This window comes from Diplotaxodon limnothrissa, linkage group LG14, assembly GCF_057381915.1.
Source record: "Diplotaxodon limnothrissa isolate DT_005_m linkage group LG14, D_limnothrissa_male_GT1.1, whole genome shotgun sequence".
Taxonomy (NCBI): domain Eukaryota; kingdom Metazoa; phylum Chordata; class Actinopteri; order Cichliformes; family Cichlidae; genus Diplotaxodon; species Diplotaxodon limnothrissa.
In genome coordinates, this window is record NC_140609.1 from 608,167 (window position 1) to 619,771 (window position 11,605).

Below are 11,605 nucleotides of genomic sequence, written 5' to 3' on the forward strand. Positions count from 1 at the left end.
TCTCTAACCCTTAGTTTCGTTTAATTTCACTTGGAGTAACGATGCTCAAGAAAGTACGATTCAAGGTAGGAGACTCCTGCAGTTTGTATGTTTCGGTTAAAGCTCGTTGAGGCTTTGTGCAAATACTTTCTTCTTCTTGAATAATTGATACATGACTGTTTACATATCTAGATATTTGTCATGGACACAACCTGCTCCCAGTCTTCACATTCTTCCAACTTAATCTGTTCCTGCGTCAGGTTTAAACATTTCACTGCTGGGAGCTCTTCTGCCTCACAGGAAACCACGAGCTTAACTTTCCAAGTTTATTTGGCCATCTTAACAGCCACCATGTTGCACAGGGTTAGGGGTTGCAAATATTATAGCAAAGAGCCGCACAGAGAAAGAGCGGCGTTCACAGAAAACTCCTGAGTAAGAAAGACAGCAGAGCCTGACATCAAAGATCATAATGGTCTTTATGAAGCTCAGTCCATCGCCTTGTGTCCACATCCCCCTGAGCCACACAGAGGAACTCCTCATCCGCAGGCTTTGTGTCCCTTTCAAGAGAGCCTGCGACTGAGCCGACCTGTGCAGGGCCTCTGGTGGCTCTTCATCAGCAGCGGCAGCGCAGGCTGCAGTTCCGTCTGTGTGGTGGTGACATGGAGGTGATAATTACAGCACAGGGACGGGAACAGGAGGAGCTGCAGCCGCTGGCTGTCACCCGCTTTTAATACGAAGGTGTAAACAAATCGCATCAGTGTTTGCCATGAGCGCTGTGCTTCTCAAGACTCACTGAAGGCACACCTGTAATCAAACAGCCTCTGCAGAGTCTGAAACCTTCTTCATTTTCTTTGCTTTGAGCCACCAGGTGAATCCACCAGTGTGCAGCCTGTGGATCCAGCACGTCACCTGCACGTTTTTATTTATGTTCTTTCAAAGGCCGTCACCGCTGTGCATAAAATCCAACAAATACAATCAGCTCTTTCAAACTGGCCAAGTTTCTCTCAGACGCGATGTTTGGCCTCCTCTTTGGCTCACTTGGCACTGCATTAGAATTAGGCAACTTCCCCGACACCATGACACCGTCGGGCCGAGAGCTGCTGGCAGGCAGGCCTTTCACAGTGCTACCACTTTCTCTCTTCTTTGGCTGGTGGGTCGTCTCTCCTGGTGGTTACGATTTGATGAGGAAATGAGCAAATACAAAGTAGTGCGAAAACTATTGTCGTTGTCACCAGAGCCTCGCAGAGCTGGAATATTATAGTTCAGGAATCTGCGAACCTGGAAAACCAACTAAAATAAATCTCCTTAGTTTGGTAAAAACTCTATTCATCAGTACATGATTATTAAAACTCTGGATGTCGACAATTCAAGGCTTGTACCACCGTGAGCACACCCGGTCCCGTCTGGTCTCAGACCCTCAGAGCGCCTGGAGGAGGCAGAGCAGCTCATTGCTAATCAGGCTGGTGGTTTGATCCCTGCTGCTCTGGTCTGCATGTCCAAGTATCCTTGGGTACGATACTAAACCCTGAGTTGCTCACACTGCATTCATTAGAGGCACTGGTACTCTGGATGCTGAAGCCCTAAAAGTGTGGCATAAGAATCTTTGTTTTTATTGTAATACCTGTGCTGAGTGTCCTACCTCTGACACATGCTGTCCATACAGTCACAGTCACATGACTGAAACGAATAAAAACTAAACAGACAATAAACTAAATTCTAACAGAGAACGACTCATCTTTCAACAACTGGACTGAATCAAAGGTCAGGATGAAACTCCCTTCTTCTCCTTCATGTATGACCTCAGTCAACAGTCCGCCGATGCAACGTGAACATCTTCATTTTGTTGCTAACACATGAACACGCAGTGGCCATGAGTGTTCTCCCTCACATCCACACTTTGTCTCATCGGGCTTCAAAAACAGAGCTAGACAACGGAGAAAATGTCCAGCGTGAGGCTGGGACTCCACTAACCAACAGGTGGAGTCAAAGGCGTTCCCTCTCCTCTGGTCCACAGAGGTGCAGGTGGATGTTACGTTAGCATTGTGAGGTAACCTGCAGTAGCTTACATCAGAATAATCTCTGAGCCAAATGAAAACACACCGGCCTGGTGTGTCTTTCCACATTTTCACTTACTTCACTGCAAGCAGGTCCTGGGTTTGAAGCCACCCCCTGGGTCTGTGTGGACTTGGTGGGGTTAGTTAGTGATTCTTAGTTGCACACGGGTGTACGGTCTCTTATTTCTTGTTTTCTGTGTTATATTCTGTACTTTTGTGTGACTCTGCATGCTCCATCTGCCCGTCTTTGCTGCTGGAACACACGAATGTCCCCAATGAGGGACAATGAAGGATATTTCTGTTCTATTGGCACGTAATTGGCTTGTGGGGATAGGTTAATTGGATAATCCAAATTGTCACTAGGTGTGAATGTGCGAATGAATGTGAGTGCGAATGGTTGTCTGTCCCTGTGTGTTGGCCCTGCGACAGACTGGCAACCTGTCCAGGGTGTACCCCGCCTCTCGCCCTATGACAGCTGGGATGGGCTCCAGTGCCCCCCGCGACCCTGAAAAGGATAAGCGGAAGCGAATGGATGGATGGATGGATGGATGGATGGATGGCACATAATATCAGAATTATTTCAGAAAAAGAAACTTATGGGGGTAAATATTATCAGCCCCCTGACACACACACTGATTGCTGATTGTCACAAAGGAAAATCAGGATATGGATATATGACGTTATGACAAGTTTTCCAAGTTCCAAAAACTGGAGTGAGAAGGATCATCAAGAAATTCAAAGAGAGCTGAAAGTACTGAACAAACTACTGAGAGATGGGTTTAAAGACCCCAGAAGACAGGAGTGAATGACTTCGCCAAGTTGGGAATTGTAGTCTCAAAGAAGAAAATCACAAAAACCCTAAACGGGAATAGACTGACAATTAGAGCTGGGCGATATGAGATTTCTTCATATCACGATATGTTTTTTTCATTTCAGGCGATAACGATATCTATCACGATATCAGCCAAATAACTATATTTGTAAGATTTAAATGTGCCGTTGCTCACAAGTAAAATGTGAAATAATCAGCAGCTTGTTTTTATTTAAATATTTATTTCCCATAATAAGTTCAACAGGGTAGATGTACTTAAGGAACATGAGACTTTTTCAGATAAATAAAGGCAAATATTGCAAACTACACAAAAGGCAGCCGCTAAAGCGTTTAAGTTTCAAAATAGAACAAACGAAACAGACTAAATTGTCAATTCCACTTAGAAACAAAATATTAATTCTAAAAATAAATCTTAGTTTGTTTTACAGAAGAACAGACAAAACTGACTAACTTTTGTCAATATCAAATAAACTGAGAACTAAAAGGAACTTCTCAATCTCTCCTTGTTGTATAGCTGAGCTTTTCAAACAGTTTTAACAGTTACTTTAGTCTGACAAAAGCCGAATGACGAATTAGCGCTTCCAGTCAGAGACTGAGGCTACGTCCACACGTACACGGGTATTTTTGAAAACGGAGATTTTCCGTTTCCGTTTTAAAAAATAATCCCGTCCACACATAAAGGCAGAAATGAAGGAAAACGCTGCTATGAACATGCCAAAGCAGCAGGTGGCGCTAGATTCCTAACCGTGCAGAAATGTTGGCCAATCAGAAGTCTAGAAGCCTCGGTGGGAAAAAGTAAAAGCTGGGGCATAGAAGCAGAACCGAGTCGTATGTGTGGAGGGACAGTAACTGTGTGTATATGTAAGCATTTAAACACTGCAGAGAGTAGAATTAACAGTATTGTAGAAATTCATTTCACCGAAACAATAACGTGGCGCACAGTGTGACGCATGCACCAGTTTATTGTATTTCCAGACTTGCTTTCGGCACAATTTACAGTGCACGCTACTCTGTTTTTTGTCAGACTTGAAATAGCCGAAATACCTTCACACTACGGAGCTTCTATGGCTCTTCCGTTCGACAATCTCTCCGGCGTTGGAACCATCATCTGTTTTCTCTTCGGTCACGCTCGGTTGATTTTTCTAGTCGGCACACTCATTTCCTCCATTACCCGCTGGCTGCTTCCCAAACAAACACACGTGCGGCTTGGCACTTGTGCTGTACGTAACAAGTCACGCGACGTGACGCTGCGGCTGTGATTGGTTCGGCTCTGCGCTACTTCATTTGGATCGGCTGACCTTTTTTTTTTTTTTTTTTTGAGGACAAGAGCGGCGAGGTCTATCGCGATAGCTTAATTTTTCTATCGAGTAAAAGTTATATCGCGATACATATCGTTATCGTTCTATCGCCCAGCTCTACTGACAAACTGGGAATCTCATCAAGATGAAAGGAATCAAAATATGTGAAGGCAGCAAAACTGGGTCTGAGTCATTGCTCTGGCCCCAAACATGTGGCACTCCTGGTGAAGAACTTCGTCTAGAGGTCCAAAGTGAACGTTACTGTGTGGGCTCCACAAAGCGCTCCTATTGAAGATCTGTGGGGTGAACAGAAGAGCACGTCCATGTCAGGAAATCTAGAGAAGCTTGAGAGATTTGCCAAAGTAGAACGGGCAGGGATTGCCATCAGAGGAGCAAATCATTTATTTCCATCTTTTGGTATTTGTGAAATAATTTTGTTTCTGTTCTGTGTGGGTTAAAAGTGTGGAGAGCCACCGTGGCTAATATGTGTGCTTGTCCCACACTTCTTCCTTTCTTTGTGGTTTCAACCGGTCAGCATCAAAGCAGAGCTTCGTCCACAATCTGTTGTTCCACTGCAACGGACCCATGAGGTGCCTGAGCAGTCAGCTAGCATTAGCCAAGAATCCAAGGATTTGGCTAATGAAATAAGAAACTGGCACCAGGACTGGCCAACAGCAAATCTGACTTGATGATATGTTTTATTTATTTAATATAGATTTCTTGAATAAATAAAACTCTTCCAGAATAAATACTCCCCCCAGACTGATCGGGTTGATCCTGGACAAATCTAATTATGATGATGCAGGCTGTGTTGCTGTGTTTCATTGGATTGTAGCTTCATGGTGCTGTTCTTCTACAGTTGTTATTTTATGTCTCATATTTGTGTCTTCCCTTGTGATTCATGTTTGACTTCTTCGAGGGTATTGAGGGGGATTTGTGGTTGTATCATTGTGTTATTTCAGGTGTCTTTGTGCTCGTGTTACTCACTAATTCCATCATGGCTGGTTGCTTTGCAGCCCCTGTTCCTGGCATCAAGGCTATAGTGCATGTTTTTGTAGCACCACCTCTATGGTAACCTGTGAGCACATAAATCTGTGTGTAACCTCCGAGTCATGCTTTGCCATGACCTTTGTATGACCAGGAAGCATTCGTCTTTGACTTACACAGAGCCGTTTGCACTGAGTAAAGTATTTCACCGACTGTGACACATTGGATGAATTCCGTGTCCACGTGTGAAACGTGCTCGCTGCGACTCTTCAAACAGCTCGGTGAACCCGTGCTGCTCTTTGTTTCCTCGCCACCTCTTCCTCGTGGAATTTGTCACCTTTCAGCTTGAATCAAAGTGTTTTGTTGTTACATTTAACTGACTTCTTAATACTTTTCATTCTAACAGTAACAAGTTTCTGTCTTGAAAACTGAAAGAATATTTTAATAAACAAAGAGCCTGCAATAAAAGGGAGAAACCCCAGCAGTAACATGTGCCCTGTGAGCAAACACTTGGAGACAGTGGGAAGGAAAAACTTCCTTTTGACAGAAAGAAGCCTCCAACAGAACCAGTTATTATGTGGGCACATATTTGCATGGCAGCTCCACAGGTAGAGTTTGTCATAATGATGCTTTGATTTTGATGTGTGACTTGTGTTTGCATTGATCATATTGCGTTGGGTTCTGCACATCACTGCAATGCAGAGCTGCTCGCGTACACCTGAGTGCTTTTTTCTTTAACACTCAGTGTCGGAGACAAACTGTGGGTTCAGTATTTTACCCAAAGATACTTGGAAACCTACTGAAGGGATCGAACCACCAATCGATGACCTGCGCTACCTCGCTGAGGTACAGCCATCCCCAAGTAATGGTAACTAATTTATCTGAAGCTGTTCACATAATACACTCGGACCTGCCCGTACTCTTGCATTAGTATCTGAAAACAGGGCAGATATTAAGGATAGAAAGGAAAATTCACTGTAAAAATGTGAAGTGGTGTAAAACACTTATGAGACACGTCGGAGTAGAAATGAGCAGACCCACTGGTGCAATGTGAAAATCTAAATCCCATTTATTTCCTTTATGACTCTGCGCTCCAGTTTGTATGCGCCTCTGCTGGCAGAGCTTCAGCGTCCATGAGAGGCACTAGATGGCGCTGATGCTCTGCCGTTCCTCTCTGCCTCGGAACGACAGAAAGGGAAAACGCCTGAAGCCAGATTCTCAGCAATCACACATGTTTCAAAGGAACCAGTGCTCGCTATCGTCACACGGGAACATGTCGGCTCTGACAGACAGAGCATGACATGAGAACCGACGTGGACGTTATTGTCACTCAGCGATAGTGTTGTTCAATCAAACGTTCCAGCAGCGGCACATTGTGGCCCCGGGCTTCAGGGGCAACACGAGTCTGATTCGCCGCCCGTCAGCTGCGAGCACATCCTGGCAAAAAGCGATGACCCATTTCCATCACATCTTTACATTCCTCCTCCTCTGCCGGCCCTGCTATTTGAATTTAGACCCGGTCGATGGTGTAAGAGGAGACGTCCGAGCTTTTTGCTCAGCGAGTCAGACGCTCCCTTTGTCTCAAAGGATCGAGTCGGCGCCCATCGAGGCCTTTGATGTTCATAATGAGCGATTCCCTCAGCTCAGCCCCGCAGCGCTGTGCTGTATGTTTCTGTAAAGGATGTGAATGGGTGTGCGTGGGTGCTGGTGCAGTGGGAGGGGAGCAAACATGTTCTTCATTAAAGATGAAAGGAGAGGGAGCTTTTACTGTCTCAGACATTTATGCCAAGTGTGAGGACGTGTGTGTTTACAGAAAGGAGAAATTGACCTCTGACCCCCGCACTCATTCGTAGTTACCTACAGGCTCATCCACACAGGGTACCTGGATTCATGTGTGGAGTGGATGTGACTCAGTGCCACACTGGGCGCATATTCATGGGTGGACATTTTCTCAGGTCCTCAAGCTTTTATTTTAAGCTCATATATCCGATCACTCCACTACATTTAGTGAGCACATGCAGCTTTTTACCATTAACATTTGTGGGGGCAAAAGAAGCACAAGCTTCTGTCAGTGAGGGACGATTATCTGGCGCCCGTACAGTTTGCTATGTGGTTGATATGCAGTATTTAGAGACCATCCAAAACTGCAGTTCTAGCATTGCTGGATATTTATTTACAATTTACTGGTTACATAACAAAATTAGCTGTCAAAGTAATCCAGTTACTTTGGAGAAACTGTTACAGTAATGTTGAGTTACCAGAAAGAAACAGCCTTTAGCAATTAGCTTGCACATGATGGGGGGTGTAGGCTACCGTACCAAGCTTATTCGACGCTGGCAGCGTTAGCTACAAGCTAGCTAGTGTTGTGAACAGTGCTGTGGAGCGGTGTTTAGTTTGCAACAGCTCGTTCAAAATGTGAAGAGCTCCTTACCAGCTTATTAACTCAGTAAATGCATAGTTACATTTTTAAAGTAATACTTCAGCAGTGTAACAACCATCCACTCAGGGTTTGTTGACGAGTCATAGTTCAGTTTAAATTATTTCATGATGAGCTGCAGCACAAGAAGCACGAAACAATCATACAAACAGTGAAATGACTAAAATGTTTTTTAAAATAAATATTTTAACTAGGATTTAATATAATTAGTTTAATTTCTGCACCTTTGGCCCTCTGTGGAGCACATGAAGGCGACAGTGTCGTGGTTTTGGGTCTTGTGTAATCATTGTTGTATTCCTAGAGTGACTTATATGTATTTATACTTCCTCGTTCAGTTTTCTTACGTTTATGAGCTTTCTGATTTTTGTGATTGTTGTGGTTCTGGTTTAGTTCCCTTTAGTGTTTCCCTGTGTTTTGTTCTCAGTGAGTCGTGTGGATCTCAGTCTGGTTGTCATCGTCGTTGTCTCTGAGTTCTGTCTTTAGCGTCCTTTTAGTCAGTCAGTTAGACTTAGTTTCGTCCGTTATCTTCTCCCATGTTTACTGATCTTTACCTTATTGACAAGCTCGTGCGTCCTTGTCTCAGTCTTGGTATTTGTGCTACTTCCTGTCTTACTTTGATAGTCGTTGTGTTCTCATTACGTCTGATTTGTTCCTGCTGTGTTTCCACTTCCCTGATCGCCCCTCAGTGTGTGTCTCCTGGTTCCTAGTGTTGTCCCAGGTTTTCATGATTAGTTCCTCGTTCAGTTTGCTGTTCTTATTTTTGTTCTGTTTCCCAATCAGCCAGGATAAACGGCTCACCTTTGCCTCCATACGATCTGCTGGCCGCAGGTCTTGACCTACACTGCCACACAGACTGTTGTTTCATGCTAGGTAGCCTAAAGCTAATGTCTACATACTAGGGCTGCTCGATTATGGCAAAAATGATAATCACAATTATTTTCACTGAAATTGAGATCACGATTATTTGACGATATTTATTTAACCCTTTAAGACCTAAATGGTAAATGGTAAATGGCCTGTATTTATATAGCGCTTTACTAGTCCCTAAGGACCCCAAAGCGCTTTACATATCCAGTCATCCACCCATTCACACACACATTCACACACTGGTGATGGCAAGCTACATTGTAGCCACAGCCACCCTGGGGCGCACTGACAGAGGCGAGGCTGCCTGACACTGGCGCCACCGGGCCCTCTGACCACCACCAGTAGGCAACGGGTACTATAGAACCAAGTCCACCAGAGCTTATATTATTTTTTTACATGCTGTAGTGCCATTTGTGGGAGCATTTCAAGTTGCTATACATCAATACAACTGTTATAGCCCATATTTTAATAATATGTATGCATTAAGTCCATAGTAATTACATAAATTGCAAAAAAGTGCAATAAACTACAAAAAAATTGAAAATCGCTTTTGTTTTGTTTACATATATTTCTACTTGGAGAAATTTAAGAGGTTTATCCCTCAAAACTTTAAATACAATAAAGTTGCAAAAAATAGTTTACAACAACAGGAAATTTATTTTGAGTGTCTTCATAGTTTTATTTTGGAGATACAGTTTTTATATACTGCAGGAAAAACAAAAAACAATCCTATGATGCAAATTTGCAAAGAAAACAGCATGTGCATCATTTCACTGTGGGAAGTGTTACGAACAGCTGATGGATCGGCAAAGCGTGTTTCTGGAGTATTATGTTTTTGTTCCTGCAAGCGCTTTTTATGCAGTTTTTGCAAAGCTTTATGTGGAAGGAAACCGTGACCGAGGACAAGCTGATGGCATCAGATGTAAGTACAATTCCTCCGGTTTCATATGCAAAACAAATTATTGCGCTAGCTTACGCGGTTCAGATTCTACAGGGATTTAAAAATAGTTACACAACACGGAGCGTGCTGCTCTGACCGGCTTTAAAGGGTTAACAATGACTTTAAAAAATAATATAAAATAGTGTGCAACACCACTGAAGTTTTTTTTTTTTTACCTCTCTTTTCAACCAACAGCAGTCACTCTCTCCTCTCCAAATAACTCCTGCTTAGCTTTCCGAGCTTCCCTCGGGTCCTCTTAATCAGCGGTCTCCAACCTTTTTTGCGCCACGGACGGTTTATGCCCGACAATATTTTCACGGACCGGCCTTTAACCCTCTGATGCATAGTGGTCACTGGAGTGGACAGCTACTAAAACGTACATATCTCTTTAATGCATTGGTTTCTATGGTGGAACTGCATATTAGCCTCTAGAGTGCTCTCTGCTGCCATGCTCCATTGAGGTCAATTCAGTGTTCAGTTAGTGCAACTGCAAGTAAATTTCCTCTGAATCAAAGATGGCAGACAAACTGTCACCCCTGCCGACCACTGCTGGCATATCCTGTCAATCCTTCTATGCTAAAAGAGCCCAACAGGTAAAAAAAATATGATGATATGCAGTAACATCTAGGGAAGGATATTATCTGTTTGGAATAAGAAATTGTTATGTCTAATATGTAGAAAACTACGATTAACCATGTGTCCACTGTAGTGGACATCATGCATTACCCACTATATTTTTTTAACATAAGTCATAAATTGTCTCACTGTTTTTTGGGACTGTTTTGGTTATAAGTAAGCATATAATTGTTACATTTATAAGCTACTCATTTAAAATGTATATTTCTGTGCAGATCAGCTGTAGTTTGAGTTACTAGTGGCTTGCTCCTCCCCTTTGTGAGTGTGGACGCTTCATCTCTTTGCTCTTGAATGCTTTGCTTCTTATATTGATTTTTATTGATTTTTATGCTGATTTTTTCCCTTTTTTCCGTGTGAGCTTACCTGCGATAACTTCTGGACACTTGTAGATCATTAGGACTAGAGTGTTCTTAACAGAAACAGCAACATTTTATGGTTACCTTATCCTCAGCGCTCCGTGTGTCTGTGGCCTAGACACAGCTGAAGCCTGATTACAGCATCTGGGCACCGAGCAGCCTCAATAGCCTGGAAAGGTGCTAACCGCTAGGCTAACTAGCAACAAGATGCCTTCCCTCTCCACAGATGACTACCACAGCCTCCTGCAGAAGATTGCAGTACTGGAGACAAAAATTCATCGCTTAGAAGTAAACGTGGAGGTAAATGGACTGTGTGGAAATGAAACAACCTTGCCTTTGATTCAAAACAATGGCGATGAGCAAGCTAGTACACAGCTAAGGAGCACAGATAACATGACCAAGAAAGTAGACTCTGTGCATTATTATAAATCCTCAAGTGATAATCCCCCCTTAGACTGTCTTGGTGCAAAACCAAGACATAAATCATGTCTCCTGGAAGGGGGAGGACGTATCACAGGCAGGGCACAGCGAGCTGAAATCTCTGAAACCGACTGGCCTTCACTTCCTACGAGACAGAGAAGCTCTTCTACCCCTGTATACGAGAGGAAACAGGACTGGACAACCGTGAATAGGAAGGTTAACAACAAACCTCCAAAACAACTGAATGTGAAACTGCAGAACAGATTTGCTCCACTATCAAAGGACCCTGGATCTATATCGGACAACCATCCATCTAAAAGCAGCGAAGTAAGGTCTGAAAATCTGTTAAAAAGTGAAAGGCCACAGGGAAAGCTAAAGGCTAGGCCTGAAACTCTGATTGTGGGTGACTCTGCCGTAAAGGATGTACAAAGGATGTGCGGTAAGAACACTAAAGTCCTCTGCTTTCCTAACGATATGGTCAACAACCTGAAGGAGAGAATTCTTCAGATTGCAGATGAATATCCAACTGTGACAAACATTGTTCTGCATACAGGGTCAAACGATGTGTCCAAACAACAGTCGGAGGTTCTGAAACGGGACTTTACTGGATTATTAAATACTGTAAACTCTCTGAATGCAGCTGTATTCATCAGTGGACCTGTACCGCCGGTCAGAGGAGGAGACGAGAGATTCAGCAGGTTGTTTACACTGAATAAATGGCTTATATCAGCATGTGCTGACCACTCAGTGCATTTTATCGACAACTTTAATATTTTTTGGGAACGCAGGCATCTGTTCA